The sequence below is a fragment of the Mobula birostris genome, chromosome 5 (genome assembly GCF_030028105.1).
Source record: "Mobula birostris isolate sMobBir1 chromosome 5, sMobBir1.hap1, whole genome shotgun sequence".
NCBI lineage: Eukaryota > Metazoa > Chordata > Chondrichthyes > Myliobatiformes > Myliobatidae > Mobula > Mobula birostris.
In genome coordinates, this window is record NC_092374.1 from 196,965,909 (window position 1) to 196,987,131 (window position 21,223).

Here is a 21,223-nt window from a genome sequence, read left to right on the forward strand (position 1 = left end):
GAACGTCCATCCATTCTGAGGCTGTTCCCTCTGGTTCTACATTTACCCACTGCAGGAAACATCCACTCTATCCAGGCCTTTTCAGTATTGGGTAGGTTTCAATGAGATTCCCCCCTCATCTTTTGAATTCCAATGAGTACAAGCCCAGAGCCATGAAACAGTCCTCATACATTAACCCTTTCATTCCCAAAACCATTCTTGTAAACCTCCTCTGCACATTCTCCAGATGTCGGATAAGTGGCTCAAAACGGCTCACATACTTCAAGTGTGGTCTGACTTTATAAAGCTTCATTCAGCATTACATCCTTGTTCTTTTACTATTCCTCTCAAAAGCAATGTCAATATTACATTTGTCTTCCTGAACACTGACTCAACCTGCAAGTTAACCTTTAGGGAACCCTGCAAAAGGACTCCCAAAACCATTTGTACCTCTGATTTTGGAATTTTCTCCCCATTAAGAAAATAGTCTACACCTATATTTGCTCGACCAAAGTGTACAGGTTGGGCAGCATCCGTAATGATGAGTTGACGTTTTGGGCTGGAAACTTTCGTCAGGACTGTAGAGGGAAGGGGCAGAGGCCCTATAAAGAAGGTGTGGGGAGGGTAGGAAGGAGAAGGCTGGTAGGTTCCAGGTGAAAATCCAGTAAGGAGAAAGACAAAGGGGTGGGGGAGGGGAAGCAGGGAGGGGATAAGCAGGAAAGGTGAAGAAGGAATAGGGAAAAACACAATGGGTAGTAGAAGAGCGAGGTGATAGGCAGCTGGGGGAGGGGGCAGAGTGAAATAGGGATAGAGGAAGGGAGGGGCAGGGAATTACCGGAAGTTGGAAACTTCTATGTTCATACCAAGGGGCTGGAGACTACCTAGACGGTATATGAGGTGTTGCTCCTCCAACCTGAGGGGGGTTGGACCCGCTCCAGAATGGAACCGCTGTTACTGCCGCTGGGTCCTATCGCCCATCTTATTCTCCCACTACCCTCTTTCCTCCCCGCGACTCCCAACCTTCCCTCTACCCCTCATCGCCCCTTTATTCCTCTGATCCCTCATGCACCCTAACCCCGCTCTCCCTGAACATCCCAACCCTACTCTCCCTCCTGAGACCTCCCACTCTTCACCCTCCTCTGACCCCACCCCAACCTTTGCCGTGTCTTCACCAGCCCCTCTGACCTTCCCCTCTCGGAGGCAGAACGTTCTGTCCTTAGCAAGGGCCTCACCTTTGTCCCCCTCCGTCCACACCTCAGTGAGTTCCGTGCCTGCCATGATGCTGAACTCTTCTTCCGTCGCCTACATCTCCGAGCCTACTTCTTTGGCAAGGATTCACCTCCCTCTACTGATGACCCCTTCTCCCATCTTCAACCCTCCTCTTCCTCCTGAACCGTCACTCAGCTCTGGGAACAGCGCCACACAGAGGCAGGCGTGGGAAGTGCAGCCAGGGAATTTCAAGTGAACCGCACAGGGCAGTGGAGAGCAAATGCGGACTCGCAGTCAGCCTTGGTCGTGGGGAGAATGTAGTTGGAACGCAGAGACCAGACAGGGTGGATGATGCACAAGAAAAACTCCCTGTTATGGTCGAGTTCCTTGTCCCTCCAGTTGTACTACAGGATGAGAGGAAGAGGAGGAGAACCGAGGCATTGCAGCACTAGTTACATTCACAGATATCAGATCATAAGTCATAGGAGCAGAATTAGGCCATTCAGCCCATCAATTCCGCTCTGCCATTCCATCATGGCTGATCTCTGATCCCACTGAACCCCATACCCCAGCTTTCTCCTTTGATGCCCTGACCGATCAGGAAGCGATCAACTTCTGCCTTAAATATACCCCTGGAATTAGCCTCCACTGCAGTCTGTGGCAGAGCATTCCACAGGTTTACTACTCTTTGGTTATAAAAAAATTCCTCCTTACATCTGCTCTAAAGGGTCGCCCCTCAGTTTTAAGGCTGTTCCCTCCAGTTCTCAATACCCCAACCATAGGAAGCATCTTCTCCATATCCACCCTTTCGTGTTCTTTCAACATTCGGTAGGTTTCAATGAGATCCCCCTGCATTCTCCTAAATTCCAGTGAATACAAGCCCAAAGCTGCCAAGTGTTCCTCATATGTTAACCCCTTCTTTCCCAGAATCATCCTTGTGATCCTCCTCGGAACTCTCTCCAATAACAACACATCCTTTCTCAGATATGGGGCCCAAAACTACTGGCAATACTCCAAGTGCAGCCTGACTAGTGTCTTATAAAGGCTCAACATTATCTCCTTGTTTTTATATTCGATTCCCCTTGAAATGAATGCCAACAATGCATTTGCCTTCGTTACCACTGACTCAACCTATAAATTAAGCTTTTGGGAGTCTAGCAGGAGGACTCCTAAATCCCTGTGCACCTCTGATGTTTGAACCTTCTTCCCATTTAGATAATAGATCGCACTATTGTTCCATTTAGCAAAATACATTATCATACATTTCCCAACACTATATTTGTCGGTCGGAGTTTAGGGAGTTGATGGCATCTAATGGTATCTCCTTTGCTTGCGTTTTCAGAAACAGCTCCATTTCCATCTTTAATATCTCTATTTTTCCCTTTCAGAGTTCTTTTGAAGACCCTGACCTGGAGTTACACGCTGACTACGGTTCATCGTGGGAATGGGACCTGCTTTTGGGTTTCCACAATCGACCATTGTTGTTCGGCATGCCAAAGGCTCGGCCTAAGATGCTGGCTCGGATTCACAAGCCTGGGATCTTGGGGCTCTGGAGGCTAGCAGATTGAGGCTTGGTGTCACGACAGGAGACGTGTGTCATCAGGGGAGTCAGAATATCAGCAGTTGTGTGCCCAGTCTTTGGCCACAGAGCTCGAGAAAGGCGACGTGACGGACTTTCAACATCTTAAACCAACGAGTTATTTGTTATGTCTGCCCGCTCACTGGTAAAAATGGAGACATCTCTTTTTACCCTTAAGACAGTGAGAGAGAACCTGTGGTATGTTGAATACTGGGTGAAACGTGAAGTCTTTGGGGTAACTGCAAGTCTGTGCCTTTGCTACTGATTTGCTCATGCTGAGTGCTCGGTGGCAGTGCCAATGGTTTTTTTGCCAGTGGGGGGAGGGGGGATTTTTGCTCGCTGCCGCTTACACATGGGAGGGGGAGCTGGGGGGTCGTTGGGGTTCTAACATTTAACTTCATTCATTCTTTGGGGCACTCCTCTGTTTTCGTGGATGGTTGAGAAGTGAAAGTACTTGAGGATGTATATTGTGTACATCTCTCTGACATTAAATTGTACTTTTAAACCTTTGAACCATCTGCCACTTTTGTGTCCATTCTTCCAATTAGTCTCAGTCCTGCAGCAATTGAAAACAGTCTAAGAGCCACTCTTGTCTTTGCTCCCGCCACCAGATCTGGCAGTTCAATAAAGCCCCAGTAGTGTTATACTGTTTACTTTTTTAACTTTCCTTCAGTGAACTCTTTCTCAGATCTCATGCCTCCAATGCTTGCCTTTGCTGCACCTGTTCGCTGCATGGTATGTTCCTGTGACCCATTAATTGACCTCTCCTTCCCATCGAAGTAGGTCACACAATCCTTGCTCAGGTGACATGATCATGTGAGTGAGGCTGAGTGACGGATGGAGTGAACGTGACTCTGGAACACCGAGTGAAGGAGGGCAGAAAGAAACCCACACCTGGGAACAGTGTGTGAAAACCTTTGACCCCTCACTCCCTGGTGGGGGACATTTTGGCTCACAGTGAGGTTCACAAGGCTCGAGAATGAGTGAGTAGAAAGCACTGAGGTTGAGGATCACATGGAGGAGGGGTGAGAGAGGAAAGGGGTACACTTCCATATGACCCTCAACCTCGGTTATCTGTTGTTAATGCTCTGAATTCAGGACTCCTCCAGTCCAACTGAGAAATATTCGGAAGTTCAGTTCATGGCAGTACCGCTTGTAACCAGACGATGGAGATAGCGAGCCGTCGATAGGTCAACGTCACAGCGAGTACCCCCACCTGCTGTTGGTAACCGGTACTGCAGGAAGAGCTGCAGGAAAATACTGCAACTCGCCTGGAACAGAATCAGGTTTAACATTAAAATCCCACCACAAAAGGTGGGATTTCCCGGTGGCCAACCATTTCAATTCCACTTCCCATTCCCATTTCGATATGTCAGTCCGTGACTTTCTCTACTGCTACGATTAGGACACACCCTAGGTCAGAGGAGAAGCACCTAACAACCCGATTACATGAACATAAGAGACGGACAATAAAGAAAATCAATAAATAGTAGAGGACATTACACATACACTTCACACATACTACACTCTCATGCCCTCTGGATGCTGCTACAGGTCCCTGCCCATCAGCACCAAAAGAGCCTTATCCATCCTCATCATCAAATTTTGAATATAAAGTATACATAGCACCTTTATGGAACATAGAACATAGAACATAAAACATAGAATAGTACAGCACAGTACAGGCCCTTCGGCCCACAATGTTGTGCCGACCCTCAAACGCTGCCTCCCATATAAGCCCCCACTTTAAATTCCTCCATATACCTGTCTAGTAGTCTCTTAAACCTCACTAGTGTATCTCCCTCCACCATTGACTCAGGCAGTGCACTCCACACACCAACCACTCTCTGAATTAAAAACCTTCCTCTAATATCCCCCTTGAAATTCCCACCCCTTACCTTAAAGCCATGTCCTCTTGTATTGAGCAGTGGTGCCCTGGGGAAGAGGCGCTGGCTATCCACTCTATATATTCCTCTTAATATCTTGTACACCTCTATCATGTCTCCTCTCATCCTCCTTCTCTCCAAAGAGTAAAGCCCTAGCTCCCTTAATCTCTCTCTGATCATAATGCATACTCTCTAAACCAGGCAGCATCCTGGTAAATCTCCTCTGTACCCTTTCCAATGCTTCCACATCCTTCCTATAGTGAGGTGACCAGAACTGGACACAGTACTCCAAGTGTGGCCAAACCAGAGTTTTATAGAGCTGCATCATTACATCGCAACTCTTAAACTCTATCCCTCGACTTATGAAAGCTAACACCTCATAAGCTTTCTTAACTACCCTATCCACCTGTGAGGCAACTTTCAGGGATCTGTGGACATGTACCCCCAGATCCCTCTGCTCCTCCACACTACCAAGTATCCTGCCATTTACTTTGTATTCTGCCTTGGAGTTTGTCTTTCCAAAGTGTACCACCTCACACTTCTCTGGGTTGAACTCCATCTGCCATTTCTCAGCCCACTTCTGCATCCTATCAATGTCTCTCTGCAATCTTTGACAATCCTCTACACTATCTACAACACCACCAACATTTGTGTCATCTGCAAACTTGTCAAACCACCCTTCAGCATTCAACATTCAGGGATATTCAATATTCAGGAGGGATAGACATGAAAGAAAAGTAGGTGGGGTGGCGTTGCTGGTTAGAGAGGAGATTAACGCAATAGAAAGGAAGGACATAAGCTGGGAGGATGTGGAATCGATATGGGTAGAGCTGCATAACACTAAGGGGCAGAAAACGCTGGTGGGAGTTGTGTACAGGCCACCTAACAGTAGTAGTGAGGTTGGGGATGGTATTAAACAGGAAATTAGAAATGTGTGCAATAAAGGAATAGCAGTTATAATGGGTGACATCAATCTACATGTAGATTGGGTGAACCAAATTGGTAAGGGTGCTGAGGAAGAGGATTTCTTGGAATGTATGCGGGATGGTTTTTTGAACCAACATGTCGAGGAACCAACTAGAGAGCAGGCTATTCTAGACTGGGTATTGAGCAATGAGGAAGGGTTAATTAGCAATCTTGTCGTGAGAGGCCCCTTGGGTAAGAGTGACCATAATATGGTGGAATTCTTCATTAAGATGGAGACTGACATAGTTAATTCAGAAACAAAGGTTCTGAACTTAAAGAAGGGTGACTTTGAAGGTATGAGATGTGAATTAGCTAAGATAGACTGGCAAATGACACTTAAAGGGTTGACGGTGGATATGCAATGGCAAGCATTTAAAGATCGCATGGATGAACTACAACAATTGTTCATCCCAGTTTGGCAAAAGAATAAACCAAGGAAGTTAGTGCACCCGTGGCTGACAAGGGAAATTAGGGATAGTATCAATTCCAAAGAAGAAGCATACAAATTAGCCAGAAAAAGTGGCTCACCTGAGGACTGGGAGAAATTCAGAGTTCAGCAGAGGAGGACAAAGGGCTTAATTAGGAAGGGGAAAAAAGATTACAAGAGAAAACTGGCAGGGAACATAAAAACTGACTGTAAAAGCTTTTATAGATATGTGAAAAGAAAAAAATTGGTTAAGACAAATGCAGGTCCCCTACAGATAGAAACAGGTGAATTGATTATGGGGAGCAAGGACATGGCAGACCAATTGAATAATTACTTTGCTTCTGTCTTCACTAAGGAGGACATAAATAATCTTCCAGAAATAGTAGGGGACAGAGGGTCCAGTGAGATGGAGGAACTGAGGAAAATACATGTTAGTAGGGAAGTGGTGTTAGGTAAATTGAAGGGATTAAAGGCAGATAAATCCCCAGGGCCAGATGGTCTGCATCCCAGAGTGCTTAAGGAAGTAACCCAAGAAATAGTGGATGCATTAGTGATAATTTTTCAAAATTCTTTAGATTCTGGATTAGTTCCTGAGGATGCTAAGAGGATGCAGGGTGACTTGGATAGGTTAGGTGAGTGGGCAAATTCACGGCAGATGCAATTTAATGTGGATAAATGTGAAGTTATCCACTTTGGTGGCAAAAACAGGAAAACAGATTATTATCTGAATGGTGGCCGGTTAGGAAAAGGGGAGGTGCAACGAGACCTGGGTGTCATTATACACCAGTCATTGAAAGTGGGCATGCAGGTACAGCAGGCGGTGATAAAGGCGAATGGTATGCTGGCATTTATAGCGAGAGGATTTGAGTACAGGAGCAGGGAGGTACTACTGCAGTTGTACAAGGCCTTGGTGAAACCACACCTGGAGTATTGTGTGCAGTTTTGGTCCCCAAATCTGAGGAAAGACATCGTTGCCATAGAGGGAGTACAAGGAAGGTTCACCAGATTGATTCCTGGGATGGCAGGACTTCCATATGATGAAAGACTGGATGAGCTAGGCTTATACTTATTGGAATTTAGAAGATTGTGGGGGGATCTGATTGAAATGTATAAAATCCTAAAGGGATTGGACAGGCTAGATGCAGGAAGATTGTTCCCGATGTTGGGAAAGTCCAGAACGAGGGGTCACAGTTTGAGGATAAAGGGGAAGCCTTTTAGGACTGAGATTAGGAAAAACTTCTTCACACAGAGAGTGGTGAATCTGTGGAATTCTCTGCCACAGGAAACAGTTGAGGCCAGTTCATTGGCTATATTTAAGAGGGAGTTAGATATGGCCCTTGTGGCTAGAGGGATCGGGGGGTATGGAGAGAAGGCTGGTACAGGGTTCTGAGTTGGATGATCAGCCATGATCATACTGAATGGTGGTGCAGGCTCGAAGGGCCGAATGGCCTACTCCTGCACCTATTTTCTATGTTTCTATATTTCTACCCCCACAGCCAGGTCATTAATAACAATCACGAAAAGTAGAGGTCCCAGAACAGATTCTTGTGGGACACCACTAGTCACAATCCTCCGATCTGAATGTACTCCATCCACCACCACCCTTTCCCTTCTGCAGGCAAGCCAATTCTGAATCCACCTGGCCAAACTTCCCTGGATCCCATGCCTTCTGACTTTCTGAATAAGCCTACCGTGTGGAATCTTGTCAAATGCCTTACTAAAATCCATATAGATCACATCCACTGCACTACCCTCATCTATATGCCTGGTCACCTCTTCAAAGAACTCTATCAGACTTGTTAGACGTGATCTGCCTTCACAAAGCCATGCTGACTGTCCCTGATCAGACCATGATTCTCTAAATGCCTATAGATCCTGTCGCTAAGAATCTTTTTCAACAACTTTTCCAGCACAGACGTAAGGCTCACTGGTCTATAATTACGCAGACTATCCCTACCACCTTTTTTGAACAAGGGGAAAACATTTGCCTCCCTCCAATCCTCCGGTACCGTTCCCGTGGACAACAAGGACATAAAGATCCTAGCCAGAGGCTCAGCAATCTCTTCCCTCACCTCATGGAGCAGCCAGGGGAATATTCCGTCAGGCCCCAGGGACTTATCTGTCCTAATGTACTTTAACAAATCCAACTCCTCCTCTCCCTTAATATCAACATGCTCCAGATCATCAACCTCACTCATATTGTCCTCACCATCATCAAGTTCCCTCTCATTGGTGAATACCGAAGAGAAGTATTCATTGAGGACCTCGCTCACTTCCATAGCCTCCAGGCACATCTTCCCACCTTTATCTCTAATCAGTCCTACCTTCACTCCTGTCATCCTTTTGTTCTTCACATAATTGAAGAATGCATTGGGGTTTTCCTTTACCCTACTCGCCAAAGCCTTCTCATGCCCCCTTCTTGCTTTTCTCAGCCCCTTTTTAAGCTCTTTCCTTGCTTCCCTATATTCCTCAATAGACACATCTGATCCTTGCTTCCTAAACCTCATGTATGCTGCCTTCTTCCACCTGACTAGATTTTCCACCTCACTTGTCATCCATGGTTCCTTCACCCTACCATTCTTTATCTTCCTCACCAGGACAAATTTATCCCTAACATCCTGCAAGAGATCCCTAAATATTGACCACATGTCCATAGTACATTTCCCTGCAAAAATATCATCCCAATTCCCACCTGCAAGTTCTAGCCTTATAGCCTCATAATTTCCCCTTCCCCAATTAAAAATTTTCCTGTTCTCTCTGATTCTATCCTTTTCCATGATAATGCTAAAGGCCAGGGAGCAGTGGTCACTGTCCCCCAGATGCTCACCCACTGAGAGATCTGTGACCTGACCCAGTTCATTACCTAGTACTAGATCTAGTATGGCATTCCCCCTAGTTGGCCTGTCTACATACTGTGACAGGAATCCGTCCTGGACACACTTCACAAACTCTGCCCCATCTAAACCCTTGGAACTAATCAGGTGCCAATCAATACTAGGGAAGTTAAAGTCACCCATGATAACAACCCTGTTATCTTTGCACCTTTCCAAAAAGTTGCCTCCCAATCTGCTCCTCTGTATCTCTGCTGCTACCAGGGGGCCTATAGAATACCCCCAATAGAGTAACTGCTCCCTTCCTGTTCCTGACTTCCACCCATACTGACTCAAAAGAGGACCTTGCTAAATTACCCACCCTTTCTGTAGCTGTAATAGTATCCCTGACCAGTAATGCCACCCCTCCTCCCCTTTTTCCACCCTCTCTATCCCTTTTAAAGCACTGAAATCCAGGAATATTGAGAATCCATTCCTGCCCTCATGCCAGCCAGGTCTCTGTAATGGCCACTACATCATAATTCCATGTATGTATCCAAGCTCTCAGTTCATCACCTTTGTTCCTGATGCTTCTTGCATTGAGGTACACACATTTCAGCTCTTCTACCTTACTGTCTTTACACCATTTATTCTGCTTCTCTTTCCTCAAAGCCTCTCTACATGTTAGATCTGGCTTTACTCCATGCACTTCTTTCACTGCTCTATCGCTCTGGTTCCCATCCCCCTCGCAAATTAGTTTAAACCCTCCCGAGCCATGCTAGCAAACTTACCTGCAAGGATATTGGTCCCCCTCGAGTTCAGGTGCAATCCATCCAATCTGTACAGGTCCCACCTTCCCCAGAAGTGATCCCAATGATCCAAAAATCTAAAACCCTGCTCCCTGCACCAATTCCTCAGCCATGCATTCAACTGCCATCTCCTCCAATTCTTACCATCACTGTCACGTAGCACTGGCAGCAATCCTGAGAACGCCACCCTTGAGATCCTGTTCTTCAGCCTTCTGCCTAGTTCCCGAAACTCACACTTCAGGACCTCATCCCTCTTCCTGCCTATGTCGTTGGTCCCAACATGTATCACGACTTCTGGTTGCTTCCTCTCTCGTACCAGGATGTCGTGCACCCGGTCAGAGACATCCCGGACCCTGGCACCCGGGAGGCAACAAACCACGCGGGTGTCCTTCTCACGCCCACAAAATCTCCTGTCTGCTCCCCTGACTATAGAGTCTCCAAAGACGACAGCTCTCCTCTCCTCTTTGACAGTAGAAAAACAGCTCTACAGTAAAAACAGCTTTATTATGTGTAGTTGTATTTTAAATTACATGCATTAATTGTTAGTTCGAACACCGGCAATGGAAGTGAAAGGCGGCTTGTCACTGCAAAGGTGAGAGGCCTGCAAAGGCTTTTCCCCAAACTCCCAGGGAAGCAGTTGGCGGCTGGAGGGTGTATGTAGCCTTGGGCCTCAAGCCGTTGTCTGGATAAAATGAAGGAGTGGGGTGGGGGCTGAAATCCAAACTTACCCCTCTGAAAATCACCTGGTGGTTCAATAACACAGCAGGTAGAGTCGCAGCCCAGGTTCGCAGGTTCGATCCTGAGCCCCGGTCATTTATAGCAAAGATAGGCAGCTACCCAGTTGCTCTTCCTCACACCCCACATGGAAACTACTGGAAGCTATACCTTCCCCATGTCCTTTACCAACTGAAGTTTTGTTGCGTCCCTCTCCCTCTTCTTCCAAACAAGCATAGGTTAACGACATTGTCACAATGAACCTCCACAGCAGATCATTTAGGTGGAGTCCAGAAACTTAAGACCTGCAGACCATCTCGAGGTGAGAGTGAGAGGGAGAACAGGAGAACAGGAAATCTATTCAATATACGCAATTGATTTACTTGTTTATATATTACGTTTTATTTTATTAATTTATTATTACTATTTCTCTCTCTCTGCTAGATTGTGTATTGCATTGAACTGCTGCTGCAAAGTGAACAAATTTCACGTTACATGCCGGTGGTAATAAACCTGATTCTGATTCTGAGTGGTGGGGGGGCAGAGGGCAAGATTGCTGACAGTTTGTGGTGGGCTGGTTGGGAGGTAGATTCCAGGTCTGCATGGCCCCAGTAAATGAGGAGATGGAAAAGGGATAGGGAATGGAGAAATAGAACAGGGAGGGAGGAGGTGGCGTAAACAGACATACAACTGGGGGAAATGATGATATGGCATTCACCTGCCACATCGTCTTATTCTTAGCCTCACTGTCACGTGGCACAGGCAGCAATCCACAAATTACAATCCTGGAGGACCTGTTTTCAGCTTTCTACCTAGCTCCCTAAAATCTCCCTTCAGGACCTCCTCACCTTGTCTACTCCTGTCATTGTTACCAACATGTAACAAGACTTCTGGCTGCTCACCCTCACCCTTGAGAATGCCCTGGACCTGGACTGAGACATCCCTGACCCTGGCACCTGGGAGACAACATATCATCTGGGTGTCTCTATCACGCCCACAGAATCTCATCCCTGTTCCTCTAACTATGGAATCTCCTCGCAATTCTACAGTCCTCTTCATTCCTCTGCTCTTCTAGGGGTGACTAGTTCTCTGTTCCTCCTATCTATCACCTCCTCATTCTCCCATATGAGTCGGAGGTCATCGAAGTGCAGCTTCAGTTCTTTAATACGATCTTTCAGGAGTTGTAGCTCGCTGAACCTGGTACAGACGAGTTTATCTGGGAGACTGAGGTTCGTAGCAGAAAAGGATGAATATAGACAACAGACAATAGACATTAGGTGCAGGAGTAGGCCATTCGGCCCTTCGAGCCAGCGCCGCCATTCACTGTGATCATTGCTGGTAATCCGCTATCAGTATCCAGTTCCTGCCTTATCCCCATAACCTTTGATTCTGCTATCCTTAAGAGCTCTATCCATCTCTTTTTTGAAAGCATCCAGAGACTTGGCCTCCACAGCCTTCTGGGGCAGAGCATTCCATATATCCACCACTCTCTGGGTGAAAAAGATTTTCCTCAACTCCGTTCTAAATGGCCTACCCCTTATTCTTAAACTGTGGCCTCTGGTTCTGGACTCACCCATCAGCGGGAACATGCTTTCTGCCTCCAGCGTGTCCAATCCCTTCATAATCTTATATGTTTCAATAAGATCCCCTCTCAGCCTTCTAAATTCCAGAGTATTCAAGCCCAGTTGCTCCAATCTTTCAACATATGACAGTCCTGCCATCCCAGGAATTAACCTTGTGAACCTACGCTGCACTCCCTCAATAGCAAGAATGTCCTTCCTCAAATTTGGAGACCAAAACTGCACACAGTACTCCAGGTGTGGTCTCACCAGGGCCCTGTACAGCTGCAGAAGGACTTCTTTGCTCTTATACTCAATTCCCCTTGTTATGAAGGCCAGCATGCCATTAGCTTTCTTCACTGCCTGCTGTACTTGCATGCTTGCTTTCAGTGACTGATGTACAAGAACACCTAGATCTCATTGTACTTCCCCTTTTCCTAACTGTACTTGTAAACAAATAAGAACAAAAATATAGAGACACCTCGCCCAAGCCTGATGAGCCAAAGCAACACTGAACACTGTCACGCTCAAAAGAATGGCTGCTCGCCACACCACACTCACACAAACAGACACAGTTATGCTGAGGCACAGAAAACATTACCCACTCCCTCCTCCTCACGTTTTCCAGCCTTCCCTCTAACTCTCCGAAACCTGATCCTCCTTCAGAATCTTCCCTCCCTCTCAATCTGCATGCAGCCTCGTTAGACCCTCTCTCCTGCATCTCCACAATCTGCTTCTTCCTTCTGCATTCCCCACCCAGAGCACTCATTCTCACTCCACCCTTTGAGTGTTGGCACACCCCCTCCTCTCTGCATCCTCTCTCACCCCACCTCTATGCACTCCTCAGCTCCAGTCGTTTCCATTCACTCACTGTCCAGCCCTGTGACCCTGACTCCTTTTGCCAAAAAGCCTCCACCTGGGAGTGAAGGGTCAAAGGTCTTCACACACTCCTCCCAGTGTGGATTTTGTTCTGCCTCTCTGACTCTCAGACTCCAGCGCCTCATTGTCTACATCTGGGATAGGGAGTTGTCTATCCCAGCATGTGAAGACAGACTCCAGCGGATTGAGCGGATGAGACCAATGGAAGGTCCAACGGTCAAGGAGGCGGTCTCTGCAAGCGTCGTGGAACGTGTAGAGCAGGACAAGACACAGAAGACGTCCTGGTCATCCACCGCGCCTAGTCCCATCTCCAGCCGTCTAGACTCTGTCTTGCCACTGGACCCAGATGGGAATTGGGAAGAGAGAGTGAAGCTGATGCTGCGCAACTCTCCCTCACTTAAATCCAAATCACACGCTAGTCTCAACACCATCATAATGGTGTCGAGGTCCTCATCGACGTTGAGGGCGGACGAACACAAAGTCTTCATCTGGGAATGTGGAACACGGGATTATGACAGGATAACTGTTCCCAAAACAATTTCAATGGATTGTCAGGACTGGCAGCTCAGTGTTGTGGAGTACAGGTGCGAGAGCTGTGATAGAAATGGAGGCCAGAGAGGATGAGGAGTCACAATGTCAGTTCAGGAGAACAGCACTGAAGAGTTTAGAGGGATATTCCTGGGGAATGTGCAATTTGGCTACGTTGGTGAACACTGGAACAATTTTCACAATAGTGCCTGGGAGTGCATCCGGTGAGACTATATTGATCGAAGTTATAAATAACAGGGAGATAATCACTTTATTACTGTTTAATAACAGGCCCCAACAGTCAGTGGGAATTATGACAGCCCAAATGCAGGGAGATTGCAGATACCTGTTGGAAAATTAAAATTGCAATGAGGGGTGATTTCAACAATCTTAGGATTAACTGGTATAGTCATTGTGCTGAGTGATTTGAAAGGCAGAATTTGTAAAATGTGTTCCTGAAATTTTTTGACAAAATATATGCAGACAGTTCGACAAGAGAAGTTTGTACACTTGACCACCTCATAATAAGTGTGCAAGTGGTTAGCATGTCAGTGGGAAAGTACTTTGTTCCAGTGAGCATCTTTCAATCAGTTTTAAAATAATTATGGAAAAAAATGGACCAGTGCTGAATCTGCATTTACCTGGAAAGCCACGAAGTCTCAGACTTCCTCTCTGTTTCTGACACACACACACACACACACCATGCAAACTCAGACATTTATCTTTATCCAAGCCTTGTCTTCATTTACACCCAGACTCACCTGATCCTCCCTCAACCTTGGTCCAGGGTGCCATGGTAGTGTACTGGTTGGCACAACACTTTACACTACCAGCGACCCAGGTTCAATTCCTGCTGCTGCCTGCAAGGAATTTGTAAGCTCACCCCATGTCTGTGTCGGTTTCCACTGAGTGACTACAAGACCCGAAGACATAGGAGCAGATTTAGGCCATTTGGCACATCAAGTCTGCTCTACAATTTAATCATGGCTGATCCATTTTCCTTCTCAGCTCCAAACTTCTGCCTTCTCCCCGATAAGACCTCAGGTTTCCTCCTACTGACCAAAGACGTACCAGTTGGCAAGTTAATAGGACATTGCAAATTGTCCCATGATTTGACGAGGATTAAATTGGGGGGTTGCAGGGCAGCATGGTGCAAAGGGCCGGAAGGTCCAATTCTATGTTATCTTAATAAATAAAATTAAAATCCCTCTGATCGTCTACTTCTGGAATTCCCCTGCCCCTTACCTTCTGTGCGCCCTTTCCCAGATCTCATGCCTCCAATACTGGCCCTTTGCTGCACTTGTTCGTTACATGGTACCTTCCTGTGGCCCCTGCATTGGCCTCTCCTTCCCACTCAAATGTGTCGCACAATCCTTGATCGGGTGACACGACTCCCCTGAGTGACGGATGGACTGAACGAGGATCTGGAACACTGAGTGAAGAAGGGGCAGAAAGAAATCCACACTGTGAATACCTTTGACGCCTCACTCCCCATTGGGGGGGCATTTTGGCTCACAGGGCTCGAGAGTGAGTGAGTGAGTGATTGGAAAGCACTGAGGTTGAGGATCACATGGAAGGAGGTGAGAGAGGAAACGGGTACACTTCTGTGTAACCCTCAACCTCGGCTATCTGTTGTTAATGCTCTGAATTCAGGACTCCTCCAGTCCAACTGAGAAATGTTTGGAAGTTCAGTTCAAGGCAGTACCGCTTTCAACCAGACGATGGAGATAGCGAGCGGCCCAAAGATCAGCTTCACGGCGAGGATCGCCACCTGTTGTTGGTAGCCGGTACTGCAGGAAAAGCGGGAACAGAAAATACAGTACTGCACTCATAGTCATGGTCATACTTTATTGATCCCAGGGGGAAATTGGTTTTCGTTGCAGTTGCATCATAAATAATAAATAGTAATAGAACCATAACTAGTTAAATAGTAATATGTAAATTATGCCAGCTAATTCTGAAATAAGTCAAGGACCAGCCTCTCGGCTCAGGGTGTCTGACCCTCCAAGGGAGGAGTTATAAAGTTTGCTGGCTACAGACTGGAATGACTTCCTATGACGCTCTGTGCTGCATCTTGGAGGAATGAGTCTCTGGCTGAATGTACTCCTGTGCCCACCCAGTACATTATGTAGTGGATGGGAGACATTGACCAAGATAGCCTGCAACTTAGACAGCATTCTCTTTTCAGACACCACCGTGAGAGAGTCCAGTTCCATCCCCACAACATCACTGGCCTTACAAATAAGTTTGTTGATTCTGTTGGTGTCTGCTGCACTGCACCTCAGTTGGAACAGAATCAGGTTTAACATCACCCTTCGCCACCAGAGGCGGCATTTCCCACTGGCCACCCATTTCAATTCCACTTCCCATTCCCATATGTGAGTCCACTGCTTCCTGTACTGCCATGATGCGAACACACTAAAGTCGGGGGAAAATCACCTGATATTCCATCTCGGTTGCTCCAACCTGATGACATGAACATTTATTTTTCCAACTTCCAGTAACTCATCCCCTTCTCCCTCTCTTTTTGCATTCCCCATCCTGGTTCCACTGCCACCCCATCTCTTCTCCACACCGGTCTATCACCTCCCTCTGGAACCCTCATCCTTCCCTTTATTCTGGGGTCCACTCTCCTCAACATCAGATTCTCTTCAGCCCGTCACCTTTACCACCTGTCACCTCCCAGCTTCTTCCCTCATGCTCCCTCCCCCACCTCACCGATCCTTACTCTCCCCCATCTAATTTTGGCTTCTGCTGCTTTCCTTTCAGTCTTGATGAAGGTTCTCGGCACAAAATATCAACTGTTTATTCCTTTCACTTAATGCTGCCTGACCCGCTGAATTCCTCCAGCAGTTTGTTTGTGATTCTTGGGATTTCCAGCATCTGCAGAATGTTTTGTGACAGGTAGACCACAAGACCGTAAGACAAAGGAGCAGAATTAGGCGATTCAAACCCTCGAGTCTGCTCCACCATTCCTTCATACTGATTCCGGATCCCACTCAACCCCAAACACCTGCCTTCTCACCATATCCCTTGATGCCCTGACCCATCAAGAAACGATCAATTTCTGCCTAAAATATACCCATGGACTGGGCCTCCACGCAGCTTGTACAGAGCAATCCACAGATTCACTACTCTCTGGCTAAAACAATCCTCCTTCTGAAAGGTCGCCCCTCAAGTTGGAGGCCGTGCCCTCTAGTTCTGGATATCCCCAGCACAGGAAACATCCTCTCTACATTCACCCTATCTACTCCTTTCAACATTCAGTAGGTTTCAATGAGACCCCCCTGCATTCTTCTAAATTCCAGTGAGTACAGGCACAAAGCTGCTAAACGCGCCTCATATGTTAACCCCTTTATTCCTGGAATCATCCTTGTGAACGACATCTGGACTCTCCACATCCTTTCTGAGATATGGGGCCCAAAGTTATTGGCAAAACTCCAAGTTTGGCCTGACTAGTGTCTTATAATGCCTGAGCATTATCTCCTTATGGCAGTCCAAGTACGGGAGGATGAACCCTGGGCACCCTCCCAAGACTATGGTCAACACGCTCCTAGAAGACAGCGGCTTGGCTACTGTAGATGAACTGAACACACTGATGAGGGAGAGGGAGAAGTGGAAAGTCCGTCATTGCACCCAACGCCAGCCCCCTAGGCCTGAATCGACATAGTGGTAGTATTATCTCCTTGTTTTTATATTCTATTCCCCTTTAAATGAATGCCAACTTTGTATTTGCCTTCTTTACCAAAGACTCAACCTGTAAATTAACATTCTGGCAGTCTTGCATGAGGAATCCCAAGTCCCTCTGCATCTCTGATGTTTGAATCATCTCCACATTTTGGTCCACACTATTGTTCTTTTAACAAAAATGCATTTCCATACGTTTCCCAACACTTTATTTCACCTGCTGCTTTTTTGCCAATTCTTCAAATCTGTCTAAGTCCTTCTGCAATCACATTGCTTCCTCAGCACTACCTACCCCTCAACCTAACTTCGTATCATCCGCAAACTTTGCCACAAGGCCATCAATTCCATTCTCTAAATCAATGACAAACAATGTGACTAGTAGCAGTCGCAGTACTGATCCCTGAGGACACCACTAGTCACTGGCAGCCAAGCAGAAAATGCCCCCTTTATTCCCACGCTGCCTCCTGCCTGTCAGCCATTCCTCTATCCGAGCCAGTATCTCTCCTGTAAGGAAAGATCATTTTGCTGTTGTTGCTTGTTTGTTTGAATCAGAGGTTTAATAAACTAAGAATGAACAAAAACTACTTGAAAACCACAGAGTGTCCGGCAGCATTTGAATGAATTCTAGAACATGTTGTCCACGTGGATCTGTTTCTCTCTCCGTGGATCCTGACCAACCGGCTGCTCTTTTCCTTGCATTTCCCGGGGATAAAGCGTATCCAAAATAAAATAACTGATTCCATGTTGACACCTGTTGGGATCCAGGCTCGATTTGTCTCGTAAATGAGAGGAACAGCTCCTCACGCTCCACAGGGCAGCCTGCAAACTGGTTCAATGTTCAAAATTCAAAGTAAAATTTATTATCAGAGTACATTCATGTCACTACATACACCCTGAGATTCCTTTTCTGCGGGTATGTTTAGCAAATTACAGAACAGTAACTGTAAACTGTAAACATCAGGAACTGTAAATAGTAAACAAACTCTGGAAATATAAATAAATAGCAGTAAATAATGGGCATGAAATAACAATATAACAGAGTCCTTAAATGAGTGTAGTTATCTTCTTTTGTTCAAGAGTCTGGTGGTTGAGGGGTAGTAACTGTTCTTGAACAAGTCCTGAGGCGTGTGTACCTTCTACCTGATGGCAACAGTGAGAAAGGAGCATGGCCTGGGTGGGGAGGATCTTTGATGATGGATGCTGCTTTTCTACGGCAACGTTTCATGTAGATGTGCTCAATGGTTGGGAGGGTTTTACCCGTGATGTACTGAGTTGAAGCCACTACCTTTTGTAGGATTTTCCACCCAGAGGCAGTGGTGTTCCCAAACCAGGCTGTAATGTGGCCAGTCAGCACTTCCCACCTCACCTCTATAGAAGTTTGCCAAGGTTTTTGATGACATGCCAAACCTCCACAGACTCTCGAGGATGTTAAGGCGCTGTCCTGCTTTCTTCACAATAAAATTTATGTGATGGGTCCAGGACAAGTCCTCTGAGATAGTGACACCAGGGAATTTAAAGTTATCGACCCTCTCCACTCCTGATCCTCTGACGAGTACTGGCTCATGGACCTCCGGTGATGTGAACATGGAATTCTCAGACTTTCAGTAGCCATTCCACCCGGCTTTTTTTTCCTTTTTAGTTTTCTCTCTCCTCCTGATCCACCTGTCCCTATCACCCTATCTCTTTACCCTCCTCCCTCATCCTGTCCATCTGCCCATCACCCACACACTCCTGCCCACCTTCCTCCCTTTATTCCAGGGTCCACTTCCCTCTCCTACCAGATTTCATCATCTTTGTCCCTCCCACCTCTCACCTCTCAGTTTCTGACACATTTCCACACTCCACCCCTCCCTCTCTGGATCAGTTGCCAGCTCTCACTCCACCCTTCCTCCCACCTTTCCATGCTGACTGTCTCCGCTCTTCCTTTCAGTCCGGATGAGGGGCTTCGAGACAAAACGTCAACTATCTACTTCCCTCCACAGACAGAGTCACAGAGAAGTACAGCACAGCAACAGGCCCTTCAGCCCATCTAGTTCCTGCCAAAACCATTTAAACTGCCTATTCCCATCGACCTGCACTGGGAGCATAGTCTGCCATTCCCCGCCATCCATGTAACAATCCAAACTTCTCTTAAACATTGAAATTGGGCTCACATGGACCATGTGCTGCCAGCTCCTTCCACACTCTCATGACCCTCTGAGTGAAGAAGTTTTCCTCGTGTTCCCCTTAAACTTTTCACCTTTCACCCTAACCCAGGATCTCTGATTGTAGTCCTACTCACCTCAGTGGAAAAAGCCTGCTTGCATTCAGCCCATCAATTGGTGTTGGCATCCATCTGTCTCGAAGGACAATGGGTGATGATAATCATCATAACAAGCCGAGGCAGAAGGAATGGAGATCCTGAGATGTCCAGTCGTCAAGATCCCCCTCTCACCATCACTAGTGTGGTCCAAAGGAAAGCTTATGAAGCTTGTTTGGCATCAGCTTGGTTGTAGGAACTGCCGGAAGGATGTTCAATGATGTCCAGCTGCCTTAGGGGTTCCACTCTGGATTTGCTGTCTGAGTTTATCCCCGCAGCTTCCGTCTCTCCCGAGGCTGCCCACAAGGCAGTGGGGATATTTACCCATATCTGGGGCTCTGGTTCACGAGCACCAGGGCATGTCAAGAGACTTACACACTCAGCTCTCCTTTTCACAAAACTGCTAGCCAGTGGTGGAAGCTGAAAGTGAGAGTGACAAGCACTCACAATGTTGTATACCCCTATCAAATCTCCTCTCAATTGTTCACATTCTACCGAGTACAGTCCTAACCTAATCTATCTTTCCTTATAACTCAGGTCCTCCAGACCCGGCAACATCTTTGTCATTTTTCCCTGTACTCTTTCAACCTTGTTTACATCTCTCCTGTAAGCAGGTAAACAAAACTGTACACAATACTCCAGATTAGGCCTCACCATTGTCATACACAGCTTCAACATGAGATCCCATCTCCTGTACTCAATACAGGATTTCGATAGGTCAATGTGCCAAAAGCTTTCTTTATGACCCTATCTACCTGTGACGTTACTTCTTACAAATTATGGGCCTATATTCCCTGATCACTTTGTTCTACCACACTGCTCAGTGTCTGACCATTCACTGGGTAAGACCGACCCCGGTTGTCCTACCCAAGTGCAAATTGTCACACTTGTCGACATTAAATTCCATCTGCCATTATTCAGTCCATTTCTCCAGCTGATGTAGAGCCCTCACTGTCCACTACACCCCCAATCTCAGTGTCATTCACAAATTTACTGATCCAGTGACCATATTATCATCCAGATCATTGATATCGATGATAAACATCAAGGGACCCAACACCAATCCCTGCAGCACACCACTAGTCACAGGTCTCCAGTTAGAGAGGCCACCATCTAACCATCTACTACCACTGTCTGGCTTCTCCCACAAAGCCAATGTCTAATCCAATTTACTAGCTCATCTTGAACGCTGAGCGACTGAACCTTCTTGACCAACCTCTCATGCAGGATCTTGTGAAATGCCTTGCTAAAGTCTACGTAGTCAACATCCACTGCCTTGCCTTCATCCACTTTCCTGGGAACTTCATTGAAAACTCTACAAGATTGGTTAGACATGATCGACCACGTACAAAGTTATGCTGACTATCCTTAATCAGTCCATGTCTGTCCAAATTTATATATCTGGTCCCTTAGACAGTGGTCCCCAACCTCTGGGCCGTGAAGCATGCAGGGGTGCAGTGGTAGCCGGAGTGCACCCAGCACATCTTTAAGAAAAAAGCAGAAATAAACAAGCTAATTACTAGGAAGCCACCCGGCACGTAAATGTCGGCTCAGATCGGAGGCGATTGCCGATTTCACTTGCTCTACATGATGTTCACTCCTCTTTCCAGGGCACTGGAGCCTTTAGCTGTTCCACTGTTTGGTCAATTTAAACGCCAGCCCAGACAGGCTGAAAAGACAGGGCTGTCAGGCTCGAGGTGACATTTTGAATCTACACAAACTTCTAATAAAGTATAGGCGCTGCACTGCTTTCATTGTAGTGACAGTTACGTGCTGGTCCCAGGACAGATAATCTTACACTTTTCAGAGAGAGAAACGTCAATCCTTAATGCCGAAGAATTTAAAGTTATTGACCCTCTCCACCGCAGTTCCTCTAATGAAGACTGGCTTCT